Raw genomic sequence first — 15,599 nt, forward strand, 5'->3', positions numbered from 1 at the left:
ACAGCAAATGTGACAAAATAGGAACACAATTTACAGGCCTGTTTATAGAAAGTAACAATCATGGATGAATACAAGGAAAGGTGGTGTGAAAAGGCTTCTTGGGAGAGACCAACTGAAACTGACCAGTCTGGAACAAATAAAGCCAGCAAAGAGAAAGCCAGACAATGAGAGTAACACACGCCCACTGCAATGGTAAGCAAAAGGCAGAATACATTCCCAGGGAAGCTTTCTGAATGTCCCCAGGATGTGATGTCTTCAGCAAACCATCGACCCAAAAATACAAAGATTGACTGGACAGGATGGTGGGAAGGGTAATGGGCGAAGTAAGGAACATTCTTAGTAGCGTTTATGAATACATAGAGCCATAAACTGGTGAAAGCAAACCTTCATACACTGCCAACCACGGAGAAGACATACAGCCACGCTGTATAAGAAATATATATTGTTAGGCAAGCATGTTTCTGAATGTTTACAAAGTGGAGTAATGCCAATTTCACATTTTTCTTCATTATTTTTGGAAGGGGGTGGGGGTTTATACAGCACATTCAGACCCAAAGGTTTTAGAGAGCTTTACATGAGCACCAGTTGCAATATACTCACAAGTATGTAAACATGCTTATAATGACGCTGTGAAGCATTTGCCTTATGTTTTGTGAATGGCTTAGGTTTTTGAATTGTGCGTTTATGACAAGGTTGCTCAAAGGTAGGTTCCAATATTAATTTCACCAGTTCATGGCCACGGGGCCAAATAAGTGCAGATAAATCATGAGGCAAGCTTAAAGGTTAGGTTAGGCTGATTTGCAAAGCGCAACAGCTGCCCCAGCAAAGGGGTGTCCCGGCGCTAAAAGCAAAAAAAAGGCCACTGACAGCAAATAGTCCATCAAAGCGGGCATAAGAGAGGCCCGAGAGACTACCGCACCTAGAGAGATGGGAAAAGATGAGTTTTCAGAGCCTTCCGGAATGTCAGGTAGTTGTCTAAGCTCCGTATATAGACAGCAAGCACAAATGTCCCTTATCTATGAAACCCTCCCCTTTCGCCTACTATACACACTACTGAAGATACCTGATATTAGCCCCAGAAGTATTTTCAGGCTAGACAATGGGCTTTTCTCTAGTCTGGGGCAATCTGTTTTGGGCAGCCCACCTCCAAGGTACCAGTGTGACTGTAGGCCAGGCAGTCAGCACAGAGCCTCAGTGAGATAGTCTAAATAGTGGATGCTGTGTTCCACTCCAAATCATTTCCTTAGCACAGCACTCTAGTGCAGGGAGACCAGGCGTAACTCAACGCCAGACCTAACATTACCAGACCTGACTGGTCGAGGGCAGCAATAGCAAGATTAGTAGCAGCCAAGCCAAGCAGCAGAGCAGGCATAAAGAAAGGGGTCTCAACGTCCAGGCTCAGCATCATTAGCAGAAGAAACTAAAGAGTGGGGTTACATTCTGCTAGGTGAACAATGCCGAACAGCAGAAAAGCTGTCATATACCCAGTGGCATAGCTAGGGGTTGGGGCGGGCGATCCGTCCCGGCCAGCATTTTTCTGGCGGTGGTAGCATTTCACATGAGGTGAGACATTTCGGCAAGAGCAAGGTAAGTGGTTTTCTTTTTTTTTTATTGTATTTTCCCTCGTCGTTTTCTGTTGACTCGTCCTGTTCTTACCTGCACCAGCCGTCACTGGGCAGCACACTCAGGGACCGCCCAGGGTGGCAAAAGGTCTAACTACGCCACTGCATATACCTACCATAGTGTATGGAAATAAGGCACCCAAATAAAGGCATAATACAGGAAAGCAGTTCCAGGTAATGTCTTTGGAAGTGTTGGGGAGGGGAAACATCCATAACAACGCGGGCATTACCCCGCACTGCTATTACAACGCTGCTATTACAGCGCAAGTAGGGCGCTGTAGGATAGGGAATAGTTTAATTTTCTATTCAACACCTTCCCTACTGTCAACGTGGGCTGGAGTTGGAATAGAAAATTAAACTATTCCACTATCCAGCGCCCCCCATCGCATTGTAAAAACTGCGTTGTAATGGCATGCGAGGTAAAAGCCCGCGTTCTAATGCCGTACAACCGTTGGGGAGTAGTAGCTGCTCTGACTTAGTGATGAGCAAGAACACGTTTTTGCCATCCTGCTTCCAGAGAAAACAATAACAAATGGGGAAAAAAATTACATTTAAAGCCCAATTATGACATGCATTTGCTTTCATGTCATATTCCTTGATAGGTCACTCTTGAATTTTCCATTCCTTTCATGGTGGGGTAAGTAGTGCTGCAAGTCAACATCTGAAGATAATTTTGTGTAAATTGTGCAAATTGTGACAATTTAAAATAAAAAAAACATAGTAGATAGAGGCTGTTCATAAGACACATGATCGATCATTTACCATACTATCTGGCTATATTTCTGCAAATAGCATTGTTTAATTTTATATAGCCTGCCTCTTCCAGGTAGAGGTATGTTGTGATCGCAACTTTCAAATCTCTCAAATGAATTACTCGCACTAAGTGAGAATGTACCAAATAGTATGAAATTCACACCCAGTGAGAGACTGCTCTTCAAGGTGTAAGGCTCAGACAAAAAGTACACGTCTGTGATTTACTTTGTGGAACTTGCATCACAAGAGTGAGGTTGTTCTCCAAAAAGACACTGACTCCCACTGAGTCCAACTCTTCTCTCAAATATGAGACTTGCACCAGGGAAGGTACATGTGAGATTCACATTCAGTGTGAGATATTGCACAGCAAGCAGGGCTACAGAGTTGAAACGAAGAAAACCCGTCCTGGCACGGATGCTCCAATCAATATTGGATCTGGAGCCTCTCTTGATGTGGCTTGTTAGCTCGAGATTTCAAAGTCTAGACCGCACATTTAAACTCAATAAGGCCAAAAAAGTGTCTTATCATTCTGAGGTAGATAAAATAAGTACCGCTTAGATGCCATTAGTACTAATGTTGTAGAAGAGGTCTCATTCCAAACAGCCACTGGCCTCCTCTCATCTTGCCATCCAAGATCAGCTAATAGAGTTCCACATTACAGGATACAGTGCACATGCAGATAATATTCAATAAGAGCGGTAACTGCTCTGATATTTGACACCAGTTAACACCCCGTGTTATGGAGCTTCGAGCGTTTGGTAGCAATAGATGGTTTAGATGAAGAGGATGACAGTGAAACTGGCAGAGTATTCTCATGGGTTCAAGTTTAGATGCAGGATTCTGCTCTAACACAGCTATGCGAGCAGTGGCGGCTGGTGAATGTTCTAGGTAGTGAGGCGAAAACATGCATCATGAATGGCACTGAGCGAGGAAGCGACATGAACCAGTCTGTCCCCCCCATTTGGGACCAGAGAGGCGTCTGGCCTGTATCTGCACAGTGGCACCAGAGGCAAAATGTACTTCACGCCCAGCTTTAAAAGGACCCCAGCTGCACCGAATGTCTGTCTTTCGCTGAGGCTTCTTTGTTGTGCTATGCTGCCTCAGGGGCCTCGTGGGCACTATAGAGTACCGTGCACATAAATACAGTGCACCCACTCAGGCCACTGGCTAAAGGCTCAGAGAAACCAGCACTGGTGTCTGTGGTGGGGTGGGACCCGATGCCGGACTCTGGAGCCCGGGTGCAGGAGAGACGAGAAAACACAGCTAGATGGAATGGTTCTAATCAGATCTGGTAGACAAATCAACAAGCATTGGCACAGGGAGAGTGTTCAGCCAGGTTTGTTAGGGGCCACGCCAGGAGAGTCAGAGTGTACAGAGGCATTAAGTGCACCAAGAGAACATTGGTGAGTGAGTGCAACGTCTGCCACGTCACAGGAAGGGATATACGTAAAGTTATCAGCAGGAAAGGAAAGGCAGATTTGTAATAGCAAAGCCAATATTACAGAGCACCACAAACAAAAGAGTTAGACAGACGGCGCTGTTGCCTGACCTCCGTATCCGCTAATAATAATAAAATTCCCCTACAAGGCTTTAGGAAATACCTCGAGCAAATTCATATGCTCTGAACCCTCCCTCGAAAAAAATATTTTCTTTCCATATGCAGATTGCAAAATTATACTTGGCCGAGTCTGACCAGTAGCTGGCAAAAGCAGTGTCATGAGCATTTTAGACATCACACACCTAACTCAGCTCATTCACAGCACAGCCAAATCGGACTAATGCTCACCACCTTGTTGTCTCCTTAAATTTTCTATAACTGAGAAACAGCACTCACTCTTTTACCATATTACTTTAATTTCCTGTGCACCTGTAGTAGTGTACTTAGTAGGGCACCTGTTTGTAACTGTGCGACCCTGTCGATTCAAACCCTGGCCTGTACAATACTGCTAATCATGTTTGGGTATAATCCATGCAATTCCAGGTCCCCCAAACAGTCGCTGCTGGCATTATGGGGGGGGAGGGGAATGGGGTTGTCGCGCCGTGGAGGGGATGGGGGGGAGGCGGGAGAAATAATAAAAGTTAAACTTTAAACTTACCTTCCCGCTTTTTTTTAAGTCCCGTGACTGCAGACTCCCGCCGTCCTGCGTTTGAATTCGTCTGGGTTTGTAGTCTTCAGGAAGGCTGCAGGCAGCCTCCCTCCCCTCCACCGCCGCGTTGTTGATTGGTGCGGCCGCTGCCCCACCCGCGTCATTTTCTCTCTGTATGCTGCAGCATACAGAGAGAACAGGGAGAGTGGGCGGTGTTACTCGAGGGCAGGGGGGAATGGCTTACCCACTGTTGTTAATACTGTTTATTTGGGCGGCCTGAGGCTGCCCAAATAGACAGTATTAACAACAGTGGGCAAGCCACTCCCCCTGCCCTCAAGTAACTCCGCCCACTCTCAACCAGGAACTTCTGCTTTCTCGCCGTGCGAGAAGGCAGAAACAAATGGTAGTTATTACGGTAATACCTACCATTTGTTTCTGCCTTCTCGCATGGCGAGAAAGCAGGGGGTGGCGCCCAAACGCCCCCATAGAGGAGCCACCACTGTGTGCGAGTGCACTCATTCCTGACACAGAGAACACCTTACGTGACAAAACAGTGACACTCTCCAACATATACAATATACCCCAATCCTGACTTTCAGTAACCATTGCTATCCACCCCAGTCACACCCAGTTTTAGCAATGCACGTAAGTCTAGCCTCAGTGCTCCATATTATTACATTTCCAAATCATAACCAAAAGCCTGTGCAAATGCAGCTCACTTGCCGAGCCCCCTGCTGTCTGCTCAAGCAGGCACAACTCTAGTACAGCACAGCCGTCCTCACCTGCAGAAGCCCTGCTTTGCATGACAGGGAGTGAGCAGGAGAGCACCACATTCACAGCAATGTGGCTGTCTCTCCCCTCCCCCTAGTGCTGGCACTGATTTCAGATGGTATATGCCAGGCACACCCTTAGTGTCAAGGTTCTAGGGTGCGTGCCTGATTCTTCCAGAGGTTCTGTAAAGGAACATTACATTTTGTGTACAAAATACTATGGCGAGGCACACCTTTATGAATTTCCTAATTTGGATGTGTGCTGCAAAGTGCAGCCCGCTTGCAAAGTCAGAAAAAAATGTAGCAGTGGCGGGTCATCTGCTAAGGCGGATGAGCATCGTCCCACGGCTCTCGGAGCAGTGTAAAAGCAAAAATAAAATGATAATAACAGAAGTTATTTCTGTTATTTTATTTTTAGTACCAGCCAGGCTGGGGGGGCGGGCGTGGCTGGGCTCCTGTTAAGTCCAGAAGGAGGAGTGGTTGCACCACTCCTTGCAGGCCGGCCAAACAGTCATTTGCACTTTGCATGTTTCTCACCTGGCTGCATTACACAGCCTGGTGGGGAACTTGCCCAGCCTCCCATTCCACATCTGAGCGCTGAGCCAAGGAGCGCAGACCAATCACAAAGCTGCATTGCAGCACTGTGATTGGCTTTGGGGAGGAAGCCTTTGTGCTTCTTGGTTCCAGCCACAGAGAGACTACGAGAGACAATGGAGGAGAGACGACTGAGGACTCAAGAAGTGGCGAGGAGGTGTTTTACTTTTTATTTTGTACCCACTCCATTCCACTCTAGTTCCCTGAAAGTCACTAGTGAAAAGGAGACATGCTAATTTCTGCTCCTAACATCTGCTATCCAGCCCGCGTTAATTTTTGGCGCTAAACCCTGTCTACTCATTTTAGTAGATAGGGTTAAGCATCACAAAGCATGGGTGGTTGCATTGATGTAAAGTAATGCAAAGCATTGGATGGGAAAATAATGTAAAGCAGCATTTCACGCTGCTTTTCGTTACTTTCCCAATTCCCATCCAAACCAAAGCTAATACTAATTAGCGTTTGTTTGTTAATCCCTCAAAAAGTTTAGCATCTGGTTAGCGTTCCAAAAGTAACGCTAACCGGACGCTAGACCTTTGTGAATCTGGGCCTTCCTTTCTTAGACGCTCTCCTTTCCTAACACAAAAGCAGCTCTATAAAGGCAAAACTTGGCCTGCAGCACTCCCTGATGTGCATTTAAGTAAAATTCATTTCTACCAAAGGAACCGAGCCCTGCCCTACAGCGCTCTATTGCACTCAGCTCCAAGTGTAAGACAAGCTTCTCTGCTGGTACCCGCTCTCTGCATTACAATCCAGGTCTGCATTGCAATCCAACTCTCTCCCTCTCTGTTTCTCACAAGTGTGCCAGCTAGGGAGAGACAGATTAGAAGACATGGGACTAGAAAGAGAACGATGGCAAAAGAATGGTCAGCTTCAAAGAGAAGCCACCTGCTGCAGAAATAAAAAAGAGACTCCTAGAACCCTTTTTTAAATGAGCATAAACCTTTTTTACAACAACATTTTTGTCAAATAGGTTATTTTGACTTTTCTCTAGAATGAATCATCTGCCCGTCTTTGTTAGGGTGATTTTCTTCATTTTAGAAATGTGTCAAAATTATGGATTACCAGTCAAAAGTGAAAAAAGATATTACTTCTTTCATTATTGCTTGTATCAGAAGATATTGATCAATTACATACAGTGGCAGATTAGAGAACTCTTATAGTTTGAGAGATGCCAGTAAATGGGTGATATATCACAAGCTTAATTAACATTGTGGCACTTTGGAGTTTTGTATCTATGATGATGGCACTGTGGCATAAATGTTAATAGCTTTTCAGTTAGAGGCAGCATGAGGAATCTTGCCAGTCAATGCACAGCTCTAGGCCTGCCCACTGAGAAAACATATGGATTCCTCCCTGTTCTCATTGAATCCTTTCGGAGAGGAGATTACAAATCCATAATGTGTTGATCAGGCTTGATTTTCAACCTTCTTGGAGTTTGGCAGTAGAAATTCCACCCGTTTAGTCATAATTCCCCCAGTAGTTGATGAATCCAGGTGGGAAATCCTCATAAAATGCTAGTTTGAAATCAATTACATCTGGTGGGCTAGAAGATTTCTGAACAACAGGGGAATTTTAAATATATCTTAAGAGTTAATAAAAGACTCATGGTCTGCAGGTTAGCCACACTGGCACATTGGATGAGGTTTGCTCGCATTAAAAGTCCTCAGAATATACAGTGATTTTTTAAATATAATTTTTTGAAGAATGAGAGTGCTGAAGGACAATTAGTTTATATAGGTTTGCAGTTGTGACTTATCATGTTTTCAGGATAGGATTTACATAGAAATGCATAATGTGTGCCTGATGTAACAAAACTGTTTAATGGTTATAAACCTCAGATTAACTAAATCAGAGGATTTGCAACCACTAAAAAACATATTTTAGAAATTACTAAACACATTTACTGATCCTCTTTGCATCCCTTCACCTTTCAAAATCAAAGTGGCAACTTTAGGAGGAGTAGGCAGTGCTCCACAGGACAACTTACTTCTCTCACAGAAGTTTTTCAAAGTTGAAAACTATTTTTAAAAATAGTCGCAATGCAAAGAGAGGCACAGTGATGGTGCTAACTCTCACAGGCCGACATGCCAGTTTCTGGAGCCAATCGGAGCCAGTCGCAATCTGTGACCTACCTAATGAATAATAGGCAGGTCATTCTGTCACCTTCATCAATTCTTATACTGTGCACCAGCCTATTAATACATAGCTTAGTTTGCAAAATTAGTTTCTGGTTGAGAAAGGTTAATGCGAAATTTGCAACACTCACTGCATGCTAGAATAAGTTTTAGAATGTTGCTGTACCATTTTAAGTATTCCAAGTTAGTGATATATTTATTAAGGTGTATTAGTGCATATTTAGAATTATGTCAAAACAAATGTTCGTGTAGTTTACATTGATGAAATGTTAATTGAAATTTACTCCTCACAGGACAATCAATATTAGAAAATCCGAAAGTGTGATATGCATTAGTCAATGTTAATTTGCTAGGGAAGTACTGGAGGGTGCACTTTACTGGTATGTGATTCATGTTCTACAAGGTCAACTTTCTTTGTAGTCGTACTCCGGAGCAATAATCGTGTTTTTTTTAAAGCAAGCCCAATCAGCAACAATTAGAACCTGGAATGAGTTACAGGCTAAATAGAGATTTACATGAATGGAAGCACAGCTAGATTCCCACTGTCCCTACTTACTATTTAGCCAGATACACAGGCTTGGAGGAATTAATGGAAAAGAAAACTCTGTTGAGCTTGACTCTAGTCTTGCACTGTGAATAGACATGACAGGTGTAGGAAAAGTGGGAGGCCCTTAGGCTGCGGATGAAATACCACTGCTCACTTGGTGAGATGGTGCGTGAGCTCCATGGGGTTCTCATTTCTGACTTCAAGCCCACTGTGCTCTTGGGACAGTTGCAGGTGGGGAGGTTGACTGGGATGGTCAAATTATAACACAGATGCCCTAAAATGAGCTCAGAGGCAATAGAAACCTACCTCTTATCAGAAGACGAAAAGGTCACTTGATCTAAATGTTCAATATGAATACCAACACTGAAAGTGGGGCCTCATAATCCTTTTGGGCTTTCAAGCAGGAGGTGACAGAAACGTTATCACAGTGAAAACTGGTTTGTGGCAGCCAAGACTACATGCAACACCTCTTTTTATTTTCTTCAGGGTCAGCTCTTTCTATTATGAAGCAGAATTTACCAAGCATTGGGTTGGTCACCCACTTAATAGGAAATGTGGGCTCTGATAAGTGCAGTCGTAAAACAGGTTATTTTTACCCTGCTGATTATGGGTGGTTGCAATAGTAAGGTTCCTTGTATGAGGGGGGCCACAGGCTTGGACATTTGGTCTATCTGCTTAGTCAGGAGTCAAATGGTTGAAGCTACAACCTGTAATGATACCTCAATATTGTAGAGCCTCAGTTGAGCCGTGATGACTTGCCTCAGGGCCATTGTGTAGAGCCTCTTGGTTGGGGACTGGAGAATGGACGGAAGGAGCTATCCTCCGTTTCCCTAGTGTACCATCTGTTATCGGACTCCTGTAAAAAATATCTTTCAGAGGACTGCGTGGCACGCTCAGGTTACTGTGCCCAACCGTGGGGGCTGAGGGTTTATACTTCTTTTGTCCAGGGCCCAACCTACTATTGATTCTGAGAAACTGGGCTAAGTGCCCTTTCTGCACTTGACAGTCGGTGGCAGCTATGGGAGAGCAGTTCCTGGCTCCCGAGGGGGGAGTAATGTGAATACAAATCGGTGAACACGACTCATAACTCACAAAGCACACAGCAGTATCAATAAATTAATGTCTAGTCAAATAGTAATGTTTATAATAAAAACAAGTATTTTATTTCTAACTCTCTGCATTCAAAGCAATAATATGACATACATGAACAATAACACATCAACCTTTGAGATCGGGTACTAGTTTTTCGCTAGCAAAGCCCTGTCTCACATGCTCTTAATAATGTGTATGGGTTATTCCTGACTCACTGGGAATGCTCACTAGTACGTCTTAACTCCAGAGTCCTCTACAAATCTTAGGAAAGTGATCAAAGGACTCTTGGGGCCAGACGTACGACCGTTTGTAAGTGTGTGCGAAAATATTTTTTAAGTGCAGGCAGTGATCCCAGGGACCACTAGCTGCTCTTAAAAAATAAACAGAAACGTTTAATTTTTCGTTTTTAAATGCATGCCGTTTTCCTTTACAGAAAACAGCAGCACTTAAAAAAAAAAACTTTAGTAAAAAAGCAGTCAAAGACATGGTGGTATGCTGATCCTAGCAGGCCACCATTCCTGTGAGGGCTGGCCATTCCTAATGGGGTCGCATATGGCACCTGCCTCGTGAACATTAATGAGGCAGGCAATTTGCGACCACATTATGGAATCACTAACAGTGTCTGAGACACTGTTGTAAATTGCATTTGGTGAGTTGCAAAGGGACGCAATTTGAGAGTCGCAAAATGTAAGGGTCGTACATCTGGCCTTTGGTGTCGCAATATCCATAGCAGCAAGTCCCCTGATGCCTTACAGGCCCGTAACCAGTCTTATCCCCTCCAGCAGTGAGGAAGCTTACAGTGCCCCAACTACGAGCCCTCACAATGCTCCATTCCTGTTCGGAGAGTCGTCTGCACATGGGTTCTCTTCTGAGAAAGGAGTGCCAGCCCCAGCAGTGATTAGATGTGATCCGGTACTCCACCTGCACAGTAAGTCCTGCGAAAGGGAGGGGACTTGAATTCCACTGTTCCTGGCTGTGTCCTGGTGGTGTGGCAATGTATCAACGGTGTCATCTTCAAATCACAAGGACAACTCAGGCACACTCCTCGATGCTTCGTGGTGACCTGCGGGTCATGTGGCTCACAGTTCTCTTAACAGCTTGGGTGTTAGAAGCCCCTCCTGTAATACGGGGCAGCTGTAACAGTACCAGTCAATGCTTGGACCCTCACCACATGGTAGTCCTTACCATCGCGGCCTCCCCTGGCATACAGTGTTGCCACCAGGCTTCATATAGGTTTCGGCCCAAAGTATTTTGCAATACCTTCCACAATAACCCCTTCTGGCATATAGGGTTGCCAGAACCAGGTTTGCAGAGGCCATCAGTCTCTTCACACAGCACTCCGCTCATGGCTATCTTCAAGGCACCCTCTCTTCACTGAGTCACCAACTGGAATCTACACAGGGGCAATGGCCGGATCGGTCAGCAGCTGTCTCCTCACACCTCGCACTTGGCTGGGCTCCCAATTGGGCCTCGCACTCCCCTCCCTCACATGTCGCACTGTTCTTTGCAAGCAGGCAGGGGCTGGAGCTTCAGGCTCCACAGCAGGTGTTCTTGGATTCATCTGGAGACTAGTAGGTATTGGCCCCCAGTCCAGACCACAGGCAGAAATCTTGCAGGGCCCCCTGGCTGCTCGGCAGGTAACACATTTTTGGGTCTTAATGTCCCCTTCTTATAGTCCATTTCCAGACTCCAAATGTGATTTATGGTCTGGGTAGGAGAACCCCAGAAGCTGGTAGTCCCAAAACACAGGCCTTGGGAGTGACTAGAGTTTATTCCTGAATGTTAGCTACTGTGATATGTGCATCAAAAGGTTAGCCCATGGCCCACAGCTCTATTTTTTATGATGTCCTTACCAGCCCAATCTCCTTCCTGAGATGTGTCCAGCCCCTTTCCTTGTGGTTTCTCATGGAAACAAAGAGCACCCTTTGAAGTGTGAAGGGGACATCTCTCCTCTTTAGTATGTGTTCCACCCAACTCACAGGACTGCGGCTATACACAAAACTGTCTGGGGTGATTGCTCTACTTCCACTCTATGTCACCATGAGGCCCTGGTCTTCCAAAATGGAACCATGGTCCTTCATGTATTTTATCACTGCTGGCACACTTGCACTCAGAATATGTAAACATCACACATACTATCCACTACTGTGACCTCCATGCATTGTGCCATCACAGACACACTTTCATTCAGAACACACATTTACTCTGTGTGCTCTGCTCAGTACTGCATCCTTTCTGTGTTGTGCCACATTCAGACATACACATAGACAGCACTCTGCAATCTTTTACATTGTGCTTGTAGCAAGCAACCATTCACTCAGCATATATACTTAACATGCATGCATTGTACAGCATTTAGCCTGTCATGTACTACACCAGTCACAGGTACATATACTCCCAGCACATGCATTCACCATGCACTCACTGTCTAGCACTATATCCTTCCTTTACTGTACCCCTCACAGGCACACATACACCAAGCACATGTACTCACCATGCACGAGCTGCACAGCACTGCCCTGTCCCTGTATTGTAAACGCCCCAGGAATACATGCATCCAGCGCAGTCAACACTCTTGTGCTGCACCCCCCCTCATATCTAACCGTTATGGGCCAAGGGGTGAGTCAAGCACAGATCATCAGAAATTTTGAAAGACGAGTGAGACTCCCCCCAGTGACAGGTTAAAAAGAGTACCTGTTCACTCCTACTGATGACTACACTGTACGCTGCCACCACCGCACACGTGCTCCTCTCAACCTACAAGACTGTAATCTGTGAGACAGTCCTCTATCATGACACACACATGATTTATATTAGCCTATGACAACAAAAATCTGTTTTGGGATCCAGACAACGGTATAGTTGGGCACTCGGGCAGGGATAGACATCCATTGCCGGGCAGAGGAATTTCAAACCCAACAGACACCTCTCCCATCTCAGAACGCCCCAAACTAACTCCTAACTTGGAGAGTTTTGGTGGCTGATCTGAAAAACAGGCAGGAAAGCCCATCAGTGTTCCAATGGCTCAATCTGGCTCTGTGCTCCACCCCAAAGTCTAACCCTTGCAAATAACTAGACCATCTCAACAACTTGGGATTCTCTCCTTTCTTAGCCATCAATTATTTCAGTGGCTTATGATCTGTTTGCACAACAAACTTAGTGCCAAACAAATAAGGGCAGAATATAGGGAAGGCCTCCACAATGGCAAAGCACTCCTTCTCAGTAGTCACCCAGTTCTACTCTCTTAAACTCCACCATGGCCTGTCCCAAGCCCAATAGAAAAAGGAAGAGGGTTATTCATCAGGGTAGGTTTCCTCCATGTTAAAATATCCCAGCTACAGAAATGTCAACCAAAAGACATCCTGGCATTGGGGCGAGAGAAATCTCCTTCACGAAGACCTATGACGTCGTGTGGTGAAAGCCAGAGATCCATGGAAGCCACAAAGCGGATCAACCTGCTTTTGATCAAGACCAACCCCATTAGGTCTTTGATGGTGAGGACCAGATACGAGAAAGGCAAGACAGCCCAAGTGGAAGCAGAGATGATAAAAATACAACCTTGCCCTGCTTGGCATCAGTGAGAGCAGATGGACACGGTCCGAACAGAAAAGAGTGGCTCTGGGAGAAATGCTGGTGTATTTGAAATGAAAATGAAATGAAATGAAAATTATATTTGTATAGCGCATAAACTACCCGGAGGCCTCGCAGCACTATTAACTGGAATCCAAGGCAGCAGGCTCAGTGATTAACAGGATCTTCCAAACAAGTGAGTTTTTAAGGACTTCCTAAATGTCATCCTATCGATGTTCTCTCTGAGGTCAGGCGGAAGGGAGTTCCATAATCTCGCAGCATTGTGTGAGAATGAGCGACCGCCCGAGCGAGCCTTGTTTATCTTGGCCGTGGTGGCCAGATGCAACGAACTGGAGCAGAGAGCTCTGAGGGGAAAGTAGGGAGTGGCTAAAGGATACATTATGGCTGGGCCTGTTCTATGAATGGCTTTTTGGACAAGGCACATAGCTTTAAATTGTACCCTAGCTGCCACAGGAAGCCAGTGTAGCTTCTTTAAGGCCTGTTTGGCTGACTGCCAGCGTGGAATGTGGAAAAGCAGACGGGCCGCGCAGTTTTGGGTGACCTGGAGTTTCTTGATCACTGCTACCGGGGCTCCTAGATAGAGGGCATTACCGTAATCCAGGCGGGAGAGTATCAGGGCTTGGACCATGACCCTCCTCGCCTGGAACGGAAGCAAAGGGAGCACTTTCCTGAGCATTCTCATCAACCCAAAACAGATGGATGCAGTTTTGGTGGCCTGGGCATTAAAGTCCAATGATTTATCCAGCCAGACTCCTAGGCTCTTTATCTGAGGTTTGGGGGGGGGGGGCTAGACACGTGGGCCAGATGGAAGCCAAAATGGTAGGTGAGGGGTTGCCCAGTAGCATGATTTCCGTCTTCTCCCCATTTAATCTAAGGCAGGAGGAATCCATCCATTTAGCCACTGCCTCAAAACATGGGCTCAGAGTGCTGGACGACCCCTCAGTGTGGTCCAAAGAGACCACAAGCTGAGTGTCGTCAGCATAGGTGACAATGCGAACGCCAAATGTATGGACTATCTCCGCTAGGGGCCTCATGTAAACGTTAAAAAGTGTGGGGCTCAGGGCAGAGCCCTGAGGAACCCCACAACTGAGCGGCTGCTTGGTGGATACAGCCTCACCCTCAAACACCTGGAAGAAGCGCTTGTCCAGGAAGGAAGTGAGCCATGCCAGGGCCGCGCCCGACACTCCCATGACCTTCAATCGATGTAATAAGGTGGCATGGTTAACCGTGTCGAACGCGGCGCTGAGGTCTAATAATATGATGGCAGCTTTCCCTCCCCGGTCTAGCACCGTTCTTGCTTCTTCGGTCACTGCTAGCAGGGCAGTCTCAGTCCCATGTTGGACATGAGGAAGAGAGAACACCATATACTCAGGCAGTAACACTGATGCTAATGCCAGCAGCCAACAGAGCTCTGAGTGGATGGGAAGCCCATGGTCCCCGAAACATCACAGTAATCTTCTGCACAAATAAAAAAGAGGATCAACATGAGTATTATCGATAGTTAGGCTCCTACAAATTACAACAAAGAAGAGGAAAAAGAACAGTTTTACAACAGACTTCAGCCCATCTTGGAGAAATGCCTTGAAAGAGACACCACCATACTGATGGGGGAACTCAATGCTGAGATTGGAAGTGACTACGCTAGGTATGAATAAGTCATGGGCAACCATGGCCTTGGTAATATGAAAGAGAATGGCAAAAGGCTTGCAGATCTTTGTGCCCTGAACAGTATTTGATAGGCATTCCCACACAAAAGACCACACAAAGGACCTAGGTGTCACCAGACCATTCAACAGAGAATCAGATGGCCCATCTCTGCATTGCCAAGATGTTCTGAAGGACCCCACAGGATGTGAGAGTGGTGAGAGGGGCAGGATCATCACCTTGTCATGGCGGGGCAAAAGTTAAAGCGGAAGAAAGCATGCATGGAACCCACACACCAAACCCTCCAAAATACACAGAAACAGAGTGAATATTCAGTCACGCTCCGTAACATGTTTCAAGTCCTGCAAGAGCTAGAGGATGATAGAGACCCAGTAGAAAGCCAGTAGGAGAAGATCAAAGAAACAGTGACATCAACTTGCCAGAAGTTACTGAATGACAAGAAACAAGAAACACCAGCATAAAGGATGGATCTCCACCAAGACCTTCTGCAAAATAATGGTGAGAAAAGAAAAGAAAGCTGTAGTCAACACAAGCCGCACAAGTGAAGAAAAATCAAAAGCTCAAGACGAATACACCAAAACCAATAAGGAAGCAAAGAGAAGCTTAAGAAAAAACAAGCAAATATTTTTCAATGGTCTTGCCACAGAAGCCCGGGAAGCAGTATGCCATGGAAACTTGAAAGTACTTTATGACATAACTAGGAAACACTCCGGCAGATACAGCAAGCCAGAAAGAGCTTTTAA

General features: G+C 45.6%; 1 pseudogene; it reads left to right on the forward strand.

Moving 5' to 3' along the window:
* Nucleotides 1-15,242, forward strand: part of LOC144824183 (uncharacterized) — a 65,591-nt pseudogene extending 50,349 nt beyond the window's left edge.
* The last annotated feature ends 357 nt before the right edge of the window (nt 15,243-15,599 follow it).

This window comes from Lissotriton helveticus, chromosome 3_1 (genome assembly GCF_964261635.1).
Source record: "Lissotriton helveticus chromosome 3_1, aLisHel1.1, whole genome shotgun sequence".
In the NCBI taxonomy this organism is placed as follows: Eukaryota; Metazoa; Chordata; class Amphibia; order Caudata; family Salamandridae; genus Lissotriton; species Lissotriton helveticus.